Below are 19,381 nucleotides of genomic sequence, written 5' to 3'. Positions count from 1 at the left end.
TGATCAGTATTCTACCAAAACCCACTCATTTCAATTTTGTGGTTGGAAGACTTTTTTGTTTATTATCAGATGGCCACAACCATTGTGTATTCAAAGAAACTCTTCAACATGTCTTTATTCCTCTCTGTAGTGTTGTTTTATTTTACTTTGAGCCTCTTTCCATTACTATAAAACAGCATCTCATTTAACAGACCAGCAGTTGATGCTGCTGCATTGCAAGCTGTCTGTCAGGTGATTCTGCAGCTGCATTGTGGTTCACCTTGGAGACCACAGATGAACAATGCTTCTGGAATCAAAAACCAGTGACAGTGATGCAGAGAAGGAATACAAATTTGATTATTTTCACTGTACTCTTGTTTTCAATATTATAATTACCTGGATCAGATTACAGCAGACTAGATTTTTTCTAATCAAATTTAGCTCACCCTTGCTTCTGTCTGTGCTTATGATATGCATACAAATGCCTCTCCATTTAGGATAAAAAATTTGACTTTATTCTTTTCAGGTTCTTGTTTGACACTAGTGCATTCACTGGAATATACCCATCTAGTGAAGGGGAAAATTAAACCTATGGATAAGCAGTTGAAAACAATTATTAGCACAAAACTAAACAGCTTTACTCTAGTACTTGCATTATTTTAGGAGCAAGTGTGTGGAAGAAAGAAGATTCTGCCAGTGAATAGCTTAATGGCACATGACATGAAGTTGAGGATTTTATGGTGCTATTCTCTATGTCCTATGAGTGCTAGAGAATAACATCAAGATGTCACAGGAAAGTCAAAGTTTTGATGGTCCTGAAGGGAAGACATTTTTTATTTCCTTGCTTACAAATATTAAAAAACTTAATCATTAAGCAGAGAGGGAGTTAATATTGTGTTAGCATAAAATAGATTCTATTAACTATCACTAAATGGTTGAACATTGCTTGAATATAACTTGAAATTTCTTAAACTTTTCTGTAAGGAATTCATAGACACACCTGAGAGAAGACAGAACAGGCACCTAATGTCAAGACAGCATTTTCTTCTTCGGAATTTCAGGCAACTCCAAAGCAAATAATCTCTAAAGCAAATAATCAGAAGTTCATAGATCAATATGTTAATAGATTAGGCACAAACTGGAAAACAGAAAGATTAATCATTTAAATACCCACCTACAACAAGCAGGAAAAAATATCTGGTATTAGGGAGGACATTCATCTGGCCAACATATTCAGGAGGCTTTATGCTGTCAGTATTCAAAAGTTTTCTAGAAAGTAAACAAAGAAAAAAAACTTAAAAGACATGTTCTAAGGCAAGAACTTGTCCTCCATTTCTGTTCAGATGAAAATAATTTTCACAGAACTAATAATACATAATTTAAGTGCAATTGATCAAGACTTGATTAAATTTATTTTAAAAAATTACAAACAAGCAATATTCATGGCTCAGAGTTTTAAAGGTCAAACTTCACAGAGCAAAAAGCAATATGCTGAATCATTTGGAAAAATAATTCAAACACAAAAAAGGGAAATAAATTAGTTGTAGCTATTTTTTGCATTGTCTTCCAAGATAATTTCAACTCCATGTGCCATTTGTGGGAGCTGACAACCTACTTGACATATGCTTTCATGAAAGAAGGAATCATTTCATCACATTGCTGTATCATTAGCAAACAAATCTGCAATAGGTTCAACATCTGATTATGACAAACTTCTGTCCACAGTGTGACTGCTCAGATCTACAATTATTTTCCAATAATCTTTGCCTTTTGCAAGCATGAAGTTTACCTTTAACTCCTATTGAAGGAAATAGAAGTTTCAGCTAAGATGAACTCATATGCTGAAAAAGCGTTTTCCTCCAGCATCAGTACTTTACCTAACAATCAAATCTTTTCTATCTATTCTATCAATATTTGCTCCCTTGTCACTGTCTTCTTTAATCAGTAGAAAAATGCTCCACATAGTAGTACGTGTATATTTAATTTTATCGTAAGAACTTATAATTTTTGCCTGAAAGGATTTATCCATCATCCTTTTGCACAGGTTAAGAAACACAGCTTAATTAGTTTTTGCTTACTTACTGATAATTCAACTCACTATCTTCTAATCCGTTATATTAAGAGAAAAAGATTTGTATACAATAGGATGCTTTGTCTTCAATCTCTCTTGAAGGTTGGTACTACTTTTACCTTCCTAAAGTCTTCACGTGAGCTGCAGCTCTTCATTGGTAATATCATAACACAATAAGTTCCATGGATTGCTGTTTAAGCAGTGGCCTCACAAAACCATATGTAAATACATGAGTTAATCTGTACTACCAACTTTATTTTAATTATTAAAATACCTTAGATTATGCATAAATTTGAAAGCTTGTAATGTTATGATCTACTGCAGACAATAAATTTATCCAAATACATATCCTAATAAAGTGTAAATATGCCATTGCCAAGCACTCCTAGATAAATCTCAAATGCGTTTCTCCCTGAAAGAACAGATTTGTTCTTTTAGTTGACTGTGAATTTTTAGGAGGAGTTGTACAGGCTATGATGAGAGAAAGAGAGAGGTTTTACAAGAGTGCTAAAGCAATGGGGTTTTTTACTTCCGGGGAATGCCTAATAGGACAACGGTCAAATAATGTATATTCACATTTTTCAAGTTTTATCAAACTTTCTCATGTTCTGAAATGAATTTCACAATTTTTTTTTGTTTCTTAGCAGTCTTTAACAGCTTTATTATGTTCTCTTGCTGGACTTCCAGTTTGGACATTTTCATCTACAGGGGGTATGTTTACAAGGCAACTTCTGCACAGCTGTACATGAATTCCTTGGGGTAACATCCAAACACTGTTTCATAGATGATTCTCTGAAGCATGAAGGATAAGAGAAGAAAGTGGATAAAATGAAATAAATGAGAAGTAAATATCTCAAATAAATAGCAGTGGATTTTGTCTACAATAGGTCAATATATGTTTAAAGGACATAATTTTTGTCTGCTCTCCATGGCATCCCTTTTCTTAGATGGCACGAGACAAATTTCTGGAATATCTCCAACATCTTTATAACAGACATCAGAAAATAAAGAAAAGTGCTTCCAAAATTGCTTTTAAAACATTTTTAACACTATATCAATGCTCACTGTGGATCATGCCAGTTGCTTTAAGTGAGAGTAAAATTTGGTTTCCTTCCCTGAATATCTTATGAAGAAGAGTCATAGAAAAACAGACCAAAGCCTTTTAAGCTGATACTTCTGGCAGTTCCAAAGATAACGTTTCTCACCAACTGTGTGAATGTTTGGAGACTAGTTAGAGGCAGATAAGAAACCTGAAAATTACCTAGCCCATTGTGTGCTTTCTTTTCAAACAGACAAGACAGAATTTGTGAAAACATGTGGTATAGCTATATTTCACAATAAAATGTATGCTAGCATATAACTCACATTTTTCTTTATATAGCTTGAATGTCAAGACTGCAAGCTGTTAGCCCCAACCTGTAAAAGCTTTATCTGGAAAAAAAAATGTATAAACAATGTTTTTAAAGCATTCATTAAAACCAATAAAGAACAAAAATATTTCTTAGAGATTTTTCATAGAGGCCAGTGCTACCGGCAAGATTCTCAAAGCAGGAATCTGTGGCAAATGGGTACACATGGACAGTGTCAGAGAATGCACTGGTCTCATACAGGGCAGATCACACGAGGCAGGCTGGAGCTAAAGCCGTGCCTGCAGAGAACAGGCCTGCTTTCAGTCACATTGCAGCTGAACTTAGATAAGGGAATAAAGAAGCTTACCCAGCAGGGGACTGTGTTATCACTCCCATGCAAAGTCTTTTTCCACTTTCTCTGCAATGCTCGTCTTTACTCCTGTGTCCTTGCACTCCTGATTTCTGTGGTCAAAGCTACTTGCTGCAATTGCCTGAAAATCAATCAGAAAATACTGAAATTGCCTTCTACACAGGTAGAAAAATACTGTAAACCTCAATGACTTCAGAGGTTTTTTCCCCCGTACCCCTGCCAGTGCCAGCAAGGAAGCAGTACTTATGTTGCCACCTCCAGGGAAAATCTACACCACGAAATGGGAAGTGGTACAGAGACACCTGTCTAGCAGAGACCTTTGCTGGGGAAGTACTGCATGGAGTCATGTTTGTGCATAGAAAGGTTGTGTTAGACATTGCTACATCTGGGCTAAATGATCAGAACTGATGTGCGCTCTTGTAGTTACTTTTATTGTGCTCTTTGGGAAGGAGCCATGACATGGAGTAGAAAATTTTCTTGCTGGTTTATTCCTCTGGAAATTATTCTGGAGAACTCCTTAGGGAGTAATAAGTTTGGAAGGGCTTCCTGACACTAAGGCTTCAAAAAACAGAGGTGGACAGTGAACCATATCATGAAGCATCAAGACCCATCTTAATTACCCAAGTTCCTCTTGTCATTTAAAGTACTTGTCTCATTGGGGAGTAACTGCTGAGAACTTAATCTGGTGCCTGATGGAAGAAGGCTGGCTCTTGCACTAGAAAAGAAACCACAATATTAAAAATACAGACTATTGAGCAACCCAAATCCTGGTTGGGGATTTTTGCTTGTTTTTATACTAAGATTACAAGGTAGGTAGATATTAAATTCTCCATCCAGATGATGTGTCGGTGTGCTCCATGGTTTGGGTTTGTCTTTTGCTTTCTAATATCTTCACAAAGGATATCTAGGCATTTCTTGGGGAGTAGTGTAGTGCTTTTAATTGCTCATGTACATAAAACCACCATCTGCTGGGTTGGAGAAAGGTTTAGTTGCAGGGTACCAGCTCTGCTGTGTCAATTGGCCTCAGCATCAGAAGTCGATCACCAGCTCATTTTACTTACTACAGTGTACCTGTGCTGCCTTTGTGCAAGTGTTATAGTATCACCTATAGCTGAGTTGGGTTACCAGCATCTTTGGAATAAGACAGTTCTGTAAATTATTTGGTTTTGTGGAAAAAACCTCTCCTTCCCTATTTTACATTGGATAGATGTTTCCAGTGTTCATCAAACACCTCTCCAGATATATTCAGCCATCCTAGTTTATTCAATAACACAGCAATTGAGTTTTTATTTTAAATCTTCCTCTCAAGCAAAACCTAAATAATATGGTGCCAGACTTTAAACCAGTGGTTGCCCTATTCCTCATGTTTCCCAGTAAACTTTAATAAAGATAATATTTTATGCCTGGATCCCAAAGAAGAAACTGGGCAACTGTATTTGGTGCTTGTTTTCTTCACCCTCTACCCCTGCAGAAAGCAGACTTTGACAGCAGATGTATACTTTATAGTACTGGGGAACTTGCAAGTTTCTTTCTGTAAGAGTTGCCAATTGCAACAAATTATGCTCAGGTTTATGAGCAGTGGCCACTGGAGACTGAACTAAATTGGCTTTGCACTCAAATCCCACAGCCCATGCCTTCTTAGGAGCAGCTGCTGCACGGATGATGGTAGGATTTAAATATGTTTATTTATGATATGCTAGAAATCTACTTCTGTAAACAGAAGTATTTTCATTTGGAAAAGGAAAAAGACGATGCCAAGAAGAAAAGCTACAGGGACGGATGGTTGCTGCTGCCCAGTATCCTTATTTTCTGAATAAGCGTATTATTAATTGAATAGAGCTTTACAAAATTCTGACATTATTGCAAGCTGATGTTCAGACTGTAGGAATTGATTAAGCTGATGATCAATAGCAACCCATGTCTTTCCAACTAAATTAAAAATTCAGAGTAGGTATTCTGCAGAAAACTGAACACCCAGGAGGAAGGTAAGTAGTGCTGAAGCAAAAGTTTTTACCTCTTTTCCCTCCTGTTTTACCAAAATTCAGGGATTTTTTCTGTTTGGATGAGATGTTTCTGTTTGGATGAGATGTTTCTGTTTGGATGAGATGTTCCATCTCTCTTTGATGTGAATTTGTTGATTTCACTTTCACAAAGAAAGTGAAATGTCTTCTTTGTCTGAATGCAGAGGATCTAGTTTTTTCTAGCACTCTTAGTTAAGACACATCTTCAGAAACTTTTGCTTTTAAACCTCAGAAACATTGTCACATTTCTATTAGACTTACTATGCAAGCCCGGACTTGGCAGAGGTATTGACTGAAGCCATGTGGGGTGATTTTCAGCAGAGTGGCAAAAGGCATATTCTTGCTAAAAAAGTTCAGCCCTGAAGAATGTCATGGTCTTTTTGCAGAGCCTGAGGCTAACAGAACTTCTGTAAGAAAGAATAAAAGCTTTTAACATTTAATTTTTTTTTTATAGATTCCTAGATGAAATATTCTGGAATTTCTCCATTAAATTGTGATCTCAGGCAAACATCTGGACTGAAAAAATTCTGCTAATTTAGTTTTGCAAGCTTAAAAGTATTAGTAAGCAAGGTGTGTTGCAGTGGAAAGTCCCTGAAATCATTACGAATGGGTGGTGTCAACTGAAGTGCATAAGGGTCAATAATAATTCTATAATGCATGCATACACAAATGAAGCTCAGTGGCAGACTCCCAAATGGAGTAATCACATGATTTGAAGGAACTCTTAAGCAAGCCTAATTGGAAGCTTTGCTATTTGAGTAAGTCAAATTGAGAGCTTTTACCACTATGTGCAACATTTGCTGGTGAAGGTTTACTCTGCAGCCTGCTGTCTGCACTGTGCCTATGGGGCTCTCTAAATCGCTCAATCAATGCTATTGACAGTCTTCATATCCTGAAGGAGGATTTTTTTCTTTTTTTTTGACCATGTTACTGGAGACATGAAACTTGGAGACATGGAACTATGTTAAGTAAAGCTATGGCAAATGATGGAGTCACATCCCTTTCACGGTTCTTGATATGTTTTGGTAACATTGTCTATGTAACTGGCTCTCAGAAACAGAGAATCACAGAATATGCTGAGTTGGAAGGGACCCACAAGGATTATCATGCTCTTAGCCCTTCACAGATCATTCCCAAGGCTCACACCATGTGCCTTAGAGCACTGTCCAAATGCTTCTTCAACTCTCTCAGGCTTATTGCTGTGACCTCTTCTGTGGGGAGCCTGTTCCAGGGCTCAGCCACCCTCTGGGTGAACAATCTTTTACTAACAACCAACCTAAACCTTCCCTGACACAGCTTCAGGCCATTCCCTTGGGTCCTGCCATTGGTCACCACAGAGCAGAGATCAGTGCCTGCCCCTCCTCTTCCCCTCACAAGGAAGCTGTAACTCAGTCTCCTCTTCTCCAGGATGAACATATTTCCAGTTCTCTCTCAGTTTTTTCTCCTTCATTGTCAGCCTAGCAATGAAATTGAACAAGTTCCACTTCATGACCAAACCTCTATCTATCACAAATCTCTTTATCACTTCATTTGAATCTAAACTTTGGTTTCAGAGTTGTGACAAGGGATTAGGAATAAATTCACCTCCCATGCAACTTCTCTTGTCTGAAACAGGTGAGATGAGAGAACAAAAAAGAAGACTTTTACATGACTTCATCTAAATTGGTACTTGTCCTCTAGCTGTCTTGATCAAACGATCTTGGTACAGTACATGGGACTCCATTATTTGGGACAATGGTAATTTTTTAGACTCTTGTCTTAAAGCTGTTCAGGAAGGCTGTATGCATAAAACTCCCTTCTAAATTTGCATGGGCTTGTTAATGGAAAATGCAGATGCAACCAAGGTGAAGGCATTGCAATGTATCTTCATCAGAAAACGACAAATTTAGGAACGATAACTTAATGAAATTCAGTTTAACCTCTATAATTTTCTTTGTTCAATATAAAAATTAAGCAATCACCTCCTAACATCAAAGTCCATTTCACAATATCGAAGTCTGATTTTGTGACATGTTGTTTCCTGTAAAACAGGCCTGTAGAAACTGATGATTCTCTGCTGGGGGCTGTACCTGTAAGATACGTTACTCTGACATTCTCTTCTCCTGAAAGAAGCTTCTCAACTTTATTCAGAAAAGTCTTGGTTTTATGTATATGTATACATATAAAATTTTTCCATTTCTACTGAAGACTTGCTTATATGGTGATCTCACAGAAAGTGGGTCATGGCAATTTTATGAAACATTGTGTGCATACTTATGTTCCTACACATTTTTTTTTCCTTCATGTTTATGATTATACAATTTCTTGTTAATTTTTTCCACCTATTTAATAAATTCATGTTAGTTAGATTTTAGATATACTGGATTGGAGACTGAAGTTTGTAATTACTTTTTTGATTTCCTGAATGTATATGTATGTATTTATGTATGTATGTATTTATGTATGTATGTATGTATGTATGTATGTATGTATGTATGTATCTATCTATCTATCTATCTATCTATCTATCTATCTACCTATCTATCTATCTACCTATCTATCTATCTATCTATCTCTAAACACAACCCCAACAAATGGGGATAAAAGTAAACTGAAAAGTAGAGACTGGGTTTCTTTTCAAGACCTGCTGGTAGAAAACAAGATGCTTGAGTCCAAATCCTGGAATTATCTCAGATTTACTTTGTGACCTTGGAAAGGTCAGCAGGGCCCTGAATTAACACAAAGGGCTGCAGACCTTCCTTTTGGCAGTAATGCCATCCTGAGCAGCAGTGGGATTACTCATACATGTGCTTAAGGGTTTTGCTGAACAATGCCCTTAATCTTATCTCTCTGTGCATTAGTTCCTTGCCCACACCAGCATGTACAGATGGACACTGCCTCTTCCCAGCCAGCCTCACCCTCTGACTTATGTTTCCATTATTTATGGCCTGTGCTGCTTATGCAATGCCTTTTTTGAGTGTAACACTATATTCCTGCATGAACAAGGGAAAGTGCTGAGTTCTGCCCCTGGGATGGGCAACCTTGGATGTACAGACAGACAGGGAATGAGGTGCTGGAAAGCAGCGCCATGGAAAGGGACTTGGAGGTCTTGGTCAGTGGAAAATTGAACGTGAGCCAGCAGTGCCCTGGAGCCAGGAGAGCCAACCCTGTCCTGGGGGCATCAGGCCCAGCATCACCAGCTGGGCAAGGGAGGGGATTGTCCTGCTCTGCTCTGCACTGGGGCAGCCTCATCTCCAGTGCTGGGGGCAGCTCTGGGCACCACAATGTAAGAAAGACATTAAACTATCAGAGAGTGTCCAAGGAGGGCAACAAAGATGGGGAAGGGCCTTGAGGGGAAGCTGTGTGAGGAACAGCTGAGGGCACTGGGTCTGTTCAGCCTGGAGGAGACTGAGGGGAGACCTCACTGCAGTGACAGCTTCCTTGTGAGGGGACAAGAAAGGGCAGGCACTGATCTCTGCTCTGTGTGACAGTGACAGGACCCAAGGGAATGGCCTGAAGCTGTGTCAGGGGAGGTTTGGTTGGATATTAGAGAAAGGTTTTTCACCTAGAGGGTTGTTGGGCACTGGAACAGACTCCCCCCAGGGAAAAGGTCACAGCACCAAGCCTGAGAGAGTTGAAGAAGCATTTGGACAATGCTCTCAGGCACATGGGGATGTGCCATTTGGAGATCATTCTTGGGGATGGTGCTGTGCAGGGCCAGGATTTGGACTTGATAATTGTGGGATCCTTCCAACTCAGCATATTCTGTGAATATATGTAATTCTGTGATATTTTTTCTGCTTTTAAACTTCACTATTGACTAGTAGGTTAGTAATATTTTATTTGGAAAGATCAAGGGAAAGGATGCTTACAAAAATATGTAAAGTACAGCCACCAAGAAAATTTTTTTATGAAGCCTTTCTGTTAAAAACTTTAAATAGTCAAACCAGTAGTAATTTCAGGGCAAGGGCTTGGTTTAATGTAATTGCTCAGTGATGTTCTCTTACTTTTGATTGCAAATTCTTGATGCCTCATTGTTTTGATAATAAAAATTAAACTTTAAAAAAATATTTGATATAAAAGTATATTCAAATTTAATCTATTTTATAAAAATATAAAGTCAACAGTAACAAAATAAAACAACTTAATTGGCCTAATAGTTCTGTTTCTCAGGTTTTGTTTGTCAACATTTCTGGAAATTAATTTTAGAAGCTTATTTAAGATGTAGACATTCTTCCAGAGGTAATTTTAGTTTGAAACATTTTTCCAGTAACCTACCTAGGGCTGCTATGAAAGTTAAGCTCTTCCAGTAGAACTTAACTAGGAACTGGTGGTGCACCTACAAGTAAGAAGTACAAGCATATTGTCTGTATTAACCTAATGCTGGGTTAGCATCGCTGTTAAAAAGGAAAGGTACTGCTAAGAAAAATGAGAAAAAAAGCTTAAGTCACAAGAATTATATCTGAGAGAGTTACAAGTGAGAGAGAGTAGGAAAGGAACTAGATCTCTCTTATGTTTCTTTGTGTGACAATGAGCCTTAGGTTGGTCTCCGTGTATGAATTTCTGAAGGGTAAAGGATGAGATGTATTTGGAGTTCGGCCCCATTAGGAAGGTATCCTTAGAAAAGTCACTAAACCAACATCAGAATAAGAATAAATTTTCTTGCTCAAAGATTTTTCTTTGTTCATCATGACCTGAGTGTAATACCTCTACACCAGGTAAGAATCAAGTCATGTTTCAGATATTGTGCAGAACTTAACTGCAGAATTAAAAGTCTCCCCTCATTAATTCCCTACTAAAAAGGGGTTACGTTGGATTGCTCACTTACTGATTAAACAGCATCTGATTTAGCTCTTAGCTAATTTAACACAAAGCATGTCCTCTTTTTCTGTTGGGTTATTTCTACATTCACGTGGTATTTCCTACCATATGCTGTACCTATATTCTCTTTTTATATGCTCTTTTTGAACACTGCTGTAATGTGCATATACTTGAACAATTTACTGGTGATATCAGCTGCTGATTTATCGGTGAGGAAAAGCAGAGTGCTAACTGAGTTTTTGTTTCTCCTCATTGCCCTGGTTCAATTACAGCTTGGAACTATGAAATATTGCAGCCTCTGCTTTTCAGTTGCACTGCAAATCTCCATTTTCCATTAAATGAGCATTGCAGAGCTTAGCAGCCAAGTAAGCCTTGTACCACCCTTCTGTAGGTAATCCAAGTAAGACACTAAAGTAGTGCTTTAGTCTCAATGTCCTTCTGCTGGGATGCTCAAGTAACAGAAGTTCAGGTTTTTCACAAGAAATACTGTACTTTAGACAAAGGTCTGATTCACAGTGTGCTGAGAGTAATGTCTCTCCTTTGTCCTTGAAGAGACCCAAACTAAAACAGAGTGAAAAATTCTGTGCTCAAAGCACCTCAGTGCCTGAACCTGGGAACTTCCAAGGCCACACATAAAGCTCTGCTACTTAAGCTAAGCAAGCAGCTATGCCAGATGGTAGTTGGGAAAAACTGCTCTTCTGTGGAGTACTCAGAACACAGGAATGAGAGTTAGAGCCTCCTATCTTACAAGCATATTTCAAAGACAGGAGGTTAACATACACATTTTTGAAGGCCACACTGGGTATACCTTTGTGGTTCTTCAGTTGTGGGATCAAGAGAAATGCTGAAGTGTGTACAGGCAGTTTACAAGGCTGCTGCATGCAGCCAACCACTTGCAGAGGCACATCACACCCCCCATAAGCCCAGGGAGCCTCAGACCACAGCAGGGGCAGTGCTGCTATTGCTGCCATCAAATGGTTGATCAACCTGTTCTTGAGTGCCACTGTGTGCAGACTAGAATATGTGATATTCCATCCCTCTCCCTGGATGGAAACAGTTACATAAAACAAAGAAAGGCCCCAGCAGTTCTTTCAATCCGTAGAAGTGCATCAGCTGCGAGAAGGAAATAATGCTTCAAAGACATAGGACATCTGAGAAAATTATTCTTGATTTGTTTGGATCAATTTGGCCTTGAAGTGAAATTGCTCCTTATTCAATTGACAAGAAAACACCAAGGAGATTGCTGCAGTGTTTTTGTGCTCTTGGTGTCAGCTGACACTGTATGATTTTCAGAAACACTGGCTGCTGTTTTAATGGAAGAAGTGAACTGAAATGACATCACAATTACAAATAAATCTCAGTGAAAATAGTGCCATTCTTGCCATTCTTTGCTATCTCACAGGCATTTAATTTCTGGAGGAAGAGGTAGTGTGCTGAACAATGTATTTCTTGTATTGATTGATCAATTTGTACAGAATGCCATAGCTTTCTCAAGATGATCTGGAGAGTGTTTGTCCTCCTAGATCTGTGTCTAGAAAGTTTTTTCTAAAATTCGTTGAGATTTCTCAAACATATTAGGTCTAGCATGAATAATTAAAAGAATATGACTTTATGCAAGACAGAGTCCATTAGACATTTTGTGTATGTGCTTGTGTCATCCAGAACTTCAAGATCCTATCCATTTAAAAGCTCTTGCATTTACTGCTCTGATATTAGTAGGAAGCTACAAAACAAGAACCAACAGCTAAACCACTGTTCATTTGTCATGTTAATGTTTTATTCTGTGTTGTAATTTTTTGTGTACATTAGCTGCTTTCTGTGCTGTGCTAAAGTACTACCAGATTTCTTACTTCATTCTTCTCTAAAATGTGTTCCTGGTATGTCACAGATGCTGCTGGCTGTACATTGTGTGTTGGCTCACGAGCACCACTGCATGTGAACCATGTAAATCTGTCTTGTTTGTACAGACACCACAGCAACCTGTGTGAATCTGCAAGGGTTTGAAACCTTGTTCTGGGGATGACAGTGCATTGCTCTGTGAATAAATTCAGTTGAAGAATTCTAACAGAGCTCACTGGCTGTGCAAGGATGAGCCAGTGAGTTTGGGGTAAGAAGTTTCTGTTTAGATTTACATAGAGCAGGAGTGCTTTGAATCACAAAGACTATATCCTGAAATAATAAATATTCATAGTTATTTAATGAAAGACAACTGCAATACCGGTGCACTGAATGTCTTAAAAGTAGATCCAATGATACAGTTTGCCCAGGGTTCAGTTTTGGGGGCTGGGCTTGTTTAGAACAGGAGCTGGAATGGGTAATTTCCACCCATAGGTCTCTCCCAGCCTACAGATTCTATGACATAAATAACAACATGTTAGAGAGTTCAGTCACGAAACACTTACTAAAAACATGTTGTTCTTGCTGTAGTCATCTCTGCACTTCTGTGGGAGCCAGGATTCCCTGGGTAACAGGAAGGCTGGTTACTCTAGAGCTGCCACATGGGCTGCAGTATTGCACTGCCCTGCAAACTGCCCCGAAAAGTCACTTGGGCATCTCTGCATCCGGCTCCAGACAAGCACAAGGAGCCACTGTGAGCTTGGCATTGCATTCAGTAAATGCACCCTGCTGGAATCTGGAGCAATGAGGGTGTGTGGCACAGCCTCAGCCACAGGGCTCTGCCCAGAACAGTCTGGATGTGTTCTGTGCTCTGGTTTCAAGTCAGTGCCAGCCTTGCAGAGTGGAAACTGACTCTGCAGAGATGCTTCTAGGCCTCCCTGCACACAAGTTTCTCCAACAGATCTGGGGGCAGTGTGAATACAAATGCCAGCCTGTGCTGTGGCACAGAGCCAGCCTTGGTCTTCAAGGTTTATTGGCACGGGACCTGCTCTGGGCAAACGTGGCAATACTGCTCATCAGATGTAGCTGGCAGTGGAAGAAGCAAGGTAGCTGTGCTCAGCACTGAGCAGGAGTCTGCACAGAGCCAGGTTGTGATGTTTGTGGCATAATGAGTCACTTATCGCGGAATGACCTGCCCATGATAATCAGCTGCCAATGATAAAAGCCTCAACTTTTTATGTAATGTTTGTGGCAGAAGGAAGCCAGGCTTGCTGCTAGTCCCCAGTGCCGCCACACTGGCTGGGCCTCTGGCACAGGTCTGGCTCCAGCTGACTTCAGGCAAAGAGCTTGGCAGTGGGGCACGCAGAAGGCCTGCACTGCATTAAGCTGTGCCCTCGGCAAACATCACAAACTGACTTGGAAAGGCAGAAATTTCCAAATATATGAATGAATTGAGGGAAGAGAAGTGGTACCTAGTTGAATTAAAACCTTGAATTACAAATATACAAGAATAAATTAGGTATACTTAAGAGAAACACTGATTGGGCATTGGAATGGGCTGCCCATGGAGGTGGCGGAGTCACCATCCCTGGAGTGTTTGAGGACAGACTGGATGTGATCCTCAGTGCCAGGGTCTAGTTGATAAGGTGTTGTTGGGTCATAGGTGAGACTTGATGATCTCAGAGGTCTTTTCCAACCTAGTTAATTCTGTGATCTTGTGTAACTACAGTAAATACTGGTAGTTAGAAAACTGGCTTCAATTCTAAAATTTGTCCTGCTCAACAGAAAAATTCTTTTAAAGGTAAACATGCAATTCCAATTTCAACTTCAAATGGAATTTGACATAAATCACAAACTGATCCCTTCTCTCTAATTAAGTTGTTCATAATTTCCAATCACTGGACTGAACAAAGGCAAAAGGTCTGAATTATGTCACATAATCACATAATTAGATTAGCATATTTGCCATGAGAAGTAAACGGAAGATTTAAGATAATTGATAGTTTTTTATTGATACTTTAAACTATGCTTGGAGTCATTATAATTGCAGCCAATCTCCTCTGATTCTTTGCATAGATGGATAGTAACAAGTTTTTCATTTGCAGCTTCTGTAGATCTTTCATGCTGCAACGAAGATAGAATTTTAAAACATATAAAAGTTACTGTAAAAATCCCCAGAGCTCACGGAGGAGCTCAGAAATGAAAAGGCAGTTACAGGTTCTAAAACTAATTCTGTGTTAGAAGATAATTTTGGTTTCAAAGTGCCAGCAGTCTTTTCAATTTGCATTTGTTGGATTTCACTTCTGTTTGAATGCCTGTGTCTGAGAGTCTAACAAATCTTGTTTGCTTTTAGTAATTTAATTGCCAGATTGCCAGATGTTCAAGAATCAAAATTAATGAATATTCTGGAATGTGTTATAATGATATTAATCCTGCATAATCTGAATGTGATCAAATATAGAAAAAGTAATGATTTTATAAAACTAACTACCTTTAAAAGCATTTCTATAGCAGTAGTAATTTGAAGGAACACTTCTTCTATAATGTAGGGAAAATATAATAACATAAAATTAGGATATTCATATTCAAATGTGAAACAACTACTGAAAACCAAAATCTTAAATAATAACACAATGTTTATGAAAATTAATCAGTAATTTTGATCTGGAGCTTAATCTCTGGAGATTTTAACCCCCATTTTCCTTCTCAAAATCAAGTGACATATAAATAAAGAGTGCAATCTCTGTTGAATTGATTATTCTAATACTATTGTTTGGCATAAATTGGCTTTCTCTGTAGAGAAAACTGTGTAAGAACTCATGGGTGCTGTATTTACTCACTTTACACCAGACTGATAAAAGGAGTCAGAGTCACTCCACAGGGAGTTTTTGCCACTGTAAATATGTGCTGGGAGCTTATTTGCTCCTGTCTTAAGTGGGCATGGTGAGGCAGACCTGACCCAAATCTTCTCAGAAGGATGAGGAAACTTGAAATCTGTCACCTCAAGGATGACAAAGGTAAGGCATTTCTCCTCATCATAAATGGCAGCAAAATCAACTGTTATGTTGATGGCATGGTTTAGGGGAGCTGGGGAAACGCAATGGTGAAGGCTGAGCAGAGCCAGCACCTGGGTAATGAGGAAAAATCGTTCTTGAAGCAGTCACCCACCCTCTGTCTGTCTAGGGGAGGCCCTATCTGTGTGACAGCTTTAAATGTTTATTTGAAACATTCATTCAGACCAGCGCAACACAGATGTGCACGTATGTTAAAAAAAAAAAAAATGAAAGAGTTGCAAGTAATTTGCTGCATATTTTCTTTCTGCTGTGTTATGAAACAAGAAAAGTGTTGAAAAATTTCAAGAATTATATTGAAAGTTATCAGTCATGCTAACTGCATGTTTCTAGTGTGAGTGCCTAGCCATATATTTCTGTGAAATACAATAGCCAGAGCTGTGCAGCATTTTCAATAATATTCTTCCATCATTCTGCAGAAAATAATTGAAGTAAGGAGAATTGTTTTTCTTCTTTGAATTCCTAATTTTGTTCTTCCTTTAATTCCTAATTTTCTTTCCATTATTTCCTAGGTGATAAATATGTCAAAATATTTTAGAGAAAGAAAGCTGGGAACTGATGCCTAGAATTTAATTTTCTGTTTTATCTTGCATGTGGGATAGTAACAAGCAAGGAAGGTGGCAGCAAAAATATTTAGCAATCTCTTTTTTCCCTTTGCCAAAGTATTGTTCTTTTCCCCTATTGATTTTCTGTCCCAGTCACTGCTGCTGACCTGATTTGCATGAAAAGAATTTTCTTGTTTAAATAAATATATCTGAAATGGTCAATGTTAACAATGATGGGGAAAAAAGGTGATATAAAAGGAAGAAATATACTTTTTATTAGTAGTATTTGAGCTTTGGATGAAAGTGATGAAAGGTTTGTTTTTTCCCTTTGCTTAGGGAAGCAACAGATTAAGCATACAAATTCATTTGTAGGTGAAAATAACACTGAGAAGCCTCAGACATTGTGCTTCTTCAGCTGCTCATTTCCCCAGCCTTGGGAGCCCTTGGGAGAGTACAATACAGAAAATGTCCTCCACTAATAAGAGTAAAGTTTTGAAAGTACATCAGTGAGTAAAGAAATCTTTCAGGCATCTTAGACCCAAAATAATTACTGAGCTCATTATTCTTTTTCAAATCCAAAGAGATTGGATCCATTGAGATACAAAAATAAAAACTTATATAAGACAGTGTAGTCACCTTACTAGTCTACAATACATACAGAAATAAATTATAAAAACTGTTGTGATGAACCTGAAATTTCTCTTGATTAAATTATGTATTTAACCTTAAAAGTTTTGAATGACACTGCAGCCTTTTATACTTCATTTTCTTTCTTTTTGTTTTCCCCTTTTTGCCAATTTAATTCCTTGTTTGCAACTTTCCTTTTCTGAATAGTTCATCCCTTTTCCCATTGCTCCATCACTTTTTCTGTTTTGGTGCATTCAGGCATACTATTATCCTAGAGGCATTATCTGTTTTTGCAGAGTTGAGTGTATTTTACCGCTCTGCATAAAAAAAAACAAAAAAACCCCAAACAAACAAACAAAAAAAAAAAAAAAAAAAAAAACAAAAAAAAAAACACTGTTGGGAAACTTGCAGCATTTTAGACCTCATTAGTTCCAAGTTACACTTATTTGTTGGTGTTAAGGTAGTTTATTTCATATTGTGTTGTCAATAAGCACAGTAACTAGGGTGGGGTAGGTGCAATGCAAGAATATTAGGCAAATACTAGTGAAAATAAGACTCAAATCTGATTAAAACTGGCTATACATGTCTTGCTCTTTTCATGCACAGGCTATGCAGGTGGAAACTGCTGCACCTTCATTTTCCTGCATATGTTCTTGCTCTTTTCATACCAAAATGGGTTTTGGGAACAGGGCTAAGGGAAAATATAACTCTGTGGTAATGCTGGAGTAGTGGATAAAAAATAAAAAGTTGAACAACTTATGAGGCAGGGTAAGGGATGGAATAGTTTTCTGATGTTAAACTTGGAAGTCATCAGGGAAGAGTCCAATGCCAATAGAGAGCAGAATGAGGACTTCCATTATGACAAAGGCTTTTGAAAGATAAAATTCTATACGAGACTTCCAGGATGTTATTTTTACTTACAGTAAGATAACTCCAGCTGAAGGTATTTGAGTGCAAACCAATTTAGTGTTAGCTTTACTTGTAGCCATAGCTACAGCATTTACAGTGCATGAGGCTTACTAAAAACCAATTAATCTAGAACAAAAGTGCTTTTGCCAAATGCTACAGTTTGTTGTGGACTAAGGGGTAGACAGAGTGCATTACCTGTAATGCACTTTATCACAGGCAGAACTGCACAGTTTGTGTTTGCAAACTCTTGGAGTTCTGATGATTCCATACACTTTCTGAATAGTTCATATACCTCTGCACTGGTGAGTACAGATCACTAAATTGAATCCTTAATATAACAATGTAATTTAAAAAATGGAAACATCCAGTATTTATCAATAAAATTGTAATGAAATATGGGATTTTCTAAAAGAGATGCCTTCAAGTAACTCAGAACTCAATGAAGAATTCTGCATCCAGGGATATAATGCACAGCTTTTAATGTGTAGGCTTATAATAAATCAGTGTCAAAGGATATAATACATAGGCTTTAATACCAGAAGGATTTATGAGATTGTGAGCAACATTAAAAATGAAGTACAATTAAATGGAATTTAAACTTCATCTGTCTTCACATGGTGACTTTAAAAAGGGAAAAGCCAGATATTCTGGTGCTGATGCATAATGACCCTCAATTTAAAAATGTATGTACTATTTCTCATTTCACTGTCTCTAGCTTTATTTTATATCATTACCTCTAGTTATATTTTATGTCTTGATTCTGTCTGCCTGAGCAGATGTAATTGCTCCCCTAAAACATTTGTATTGACTGAAACGACAAAGCACTAGCCCAAATGTTTAATATAAAAGATCTTGAAGCCAATGGAATTTTAATTAAATGAATGTTTAAGGGCTTCATTGAAAGGCTTGAATTGTTACAACTCACCTGGCTAGATAATTTCTGTTACCTGTCTGGACAATGACCTGCTCATGTCACCAAAGGCATCAGTCAAGAGTCTTAGGGGTTTTTTTGTCACCATTAAAAAGCAAGAAAATTTTGTGTCTGTATCCTATTTTGGAACTTTTTTTAATTGTCAAAATTTACTACTGGATTTTTATTGAGTTTAATTTTTAAAACTATGTGTACAGTACAGTATTTGAAAGGGAAGTACAGTATTTGATCAAACTGATTTCTCTCCTTTTTCAGATCCAATTCTTGAAGGCTAAACTGAGTGGTTTTTGTTGTGAGAGAACAGTTTCTGAGATCACGGTGACTTCTAAAATTTTTCTTTTACTTCATTGTCTTTTAATAACAGAAAACCCTACCACAGTGTAGAGGGAACCCTGGTACTAAAACAAAAGTTTTACTTTGAAATGGATTATAGAGAGTGGAGAACTAATATGAAAAGAATTGAGCATGATCAAGAAATGTGAGTGCCTAAAAATAGACATCCAGTGACATTTTAGAGGATGTAGAGTATCTGAGAGAGAGAGACCTATATTAAACTGACAGATGCTATTAGCCCTCCAGGAGATCCATGCCTTTCTTCTGTAGTAGATGGCATCCACATTTTACCTCCTGATATTGGATTGACTTGGCTAATATGCTTCCATATAAATCTTATATCAGTAATAATTCGTCCTTCAAAATACCAAGTTTCTTCTATGAAAATATTGACAATAGGATGCCAGCCTTCATCTGAAACTCTCAAATTTGACACCTTTGCCACATTTCTTTATATGTAAACTTGGTTATAGAAAAGGTCCTTGTAGAGCCTTGATGCTGTTGGTAAAACAACAAGTCTTCAAAGCATCATTGGTGCA

Source organism: Ammospiza nelsoni, chromosome 3 (assembly GCF_027579445.1).
Source record: "Ammospiza nelsoni isolate bAmmNel1 chromosome 3, bAmmNel1.pri, whole genome shotgun sequence".
In the NCBI taxonomy this organism is placed as follows: domain Eukaryota; kingdom Metazoa; phylum Chordata; class Aves; order Passeriformes; family Passerellidae; genus Ammospiza; species Ammospiza nelsoni.
The sequence above is the reverse complement of the archived record's forward strand: the minus strand, read 5'-3'. Positions refer to the sequence as shown.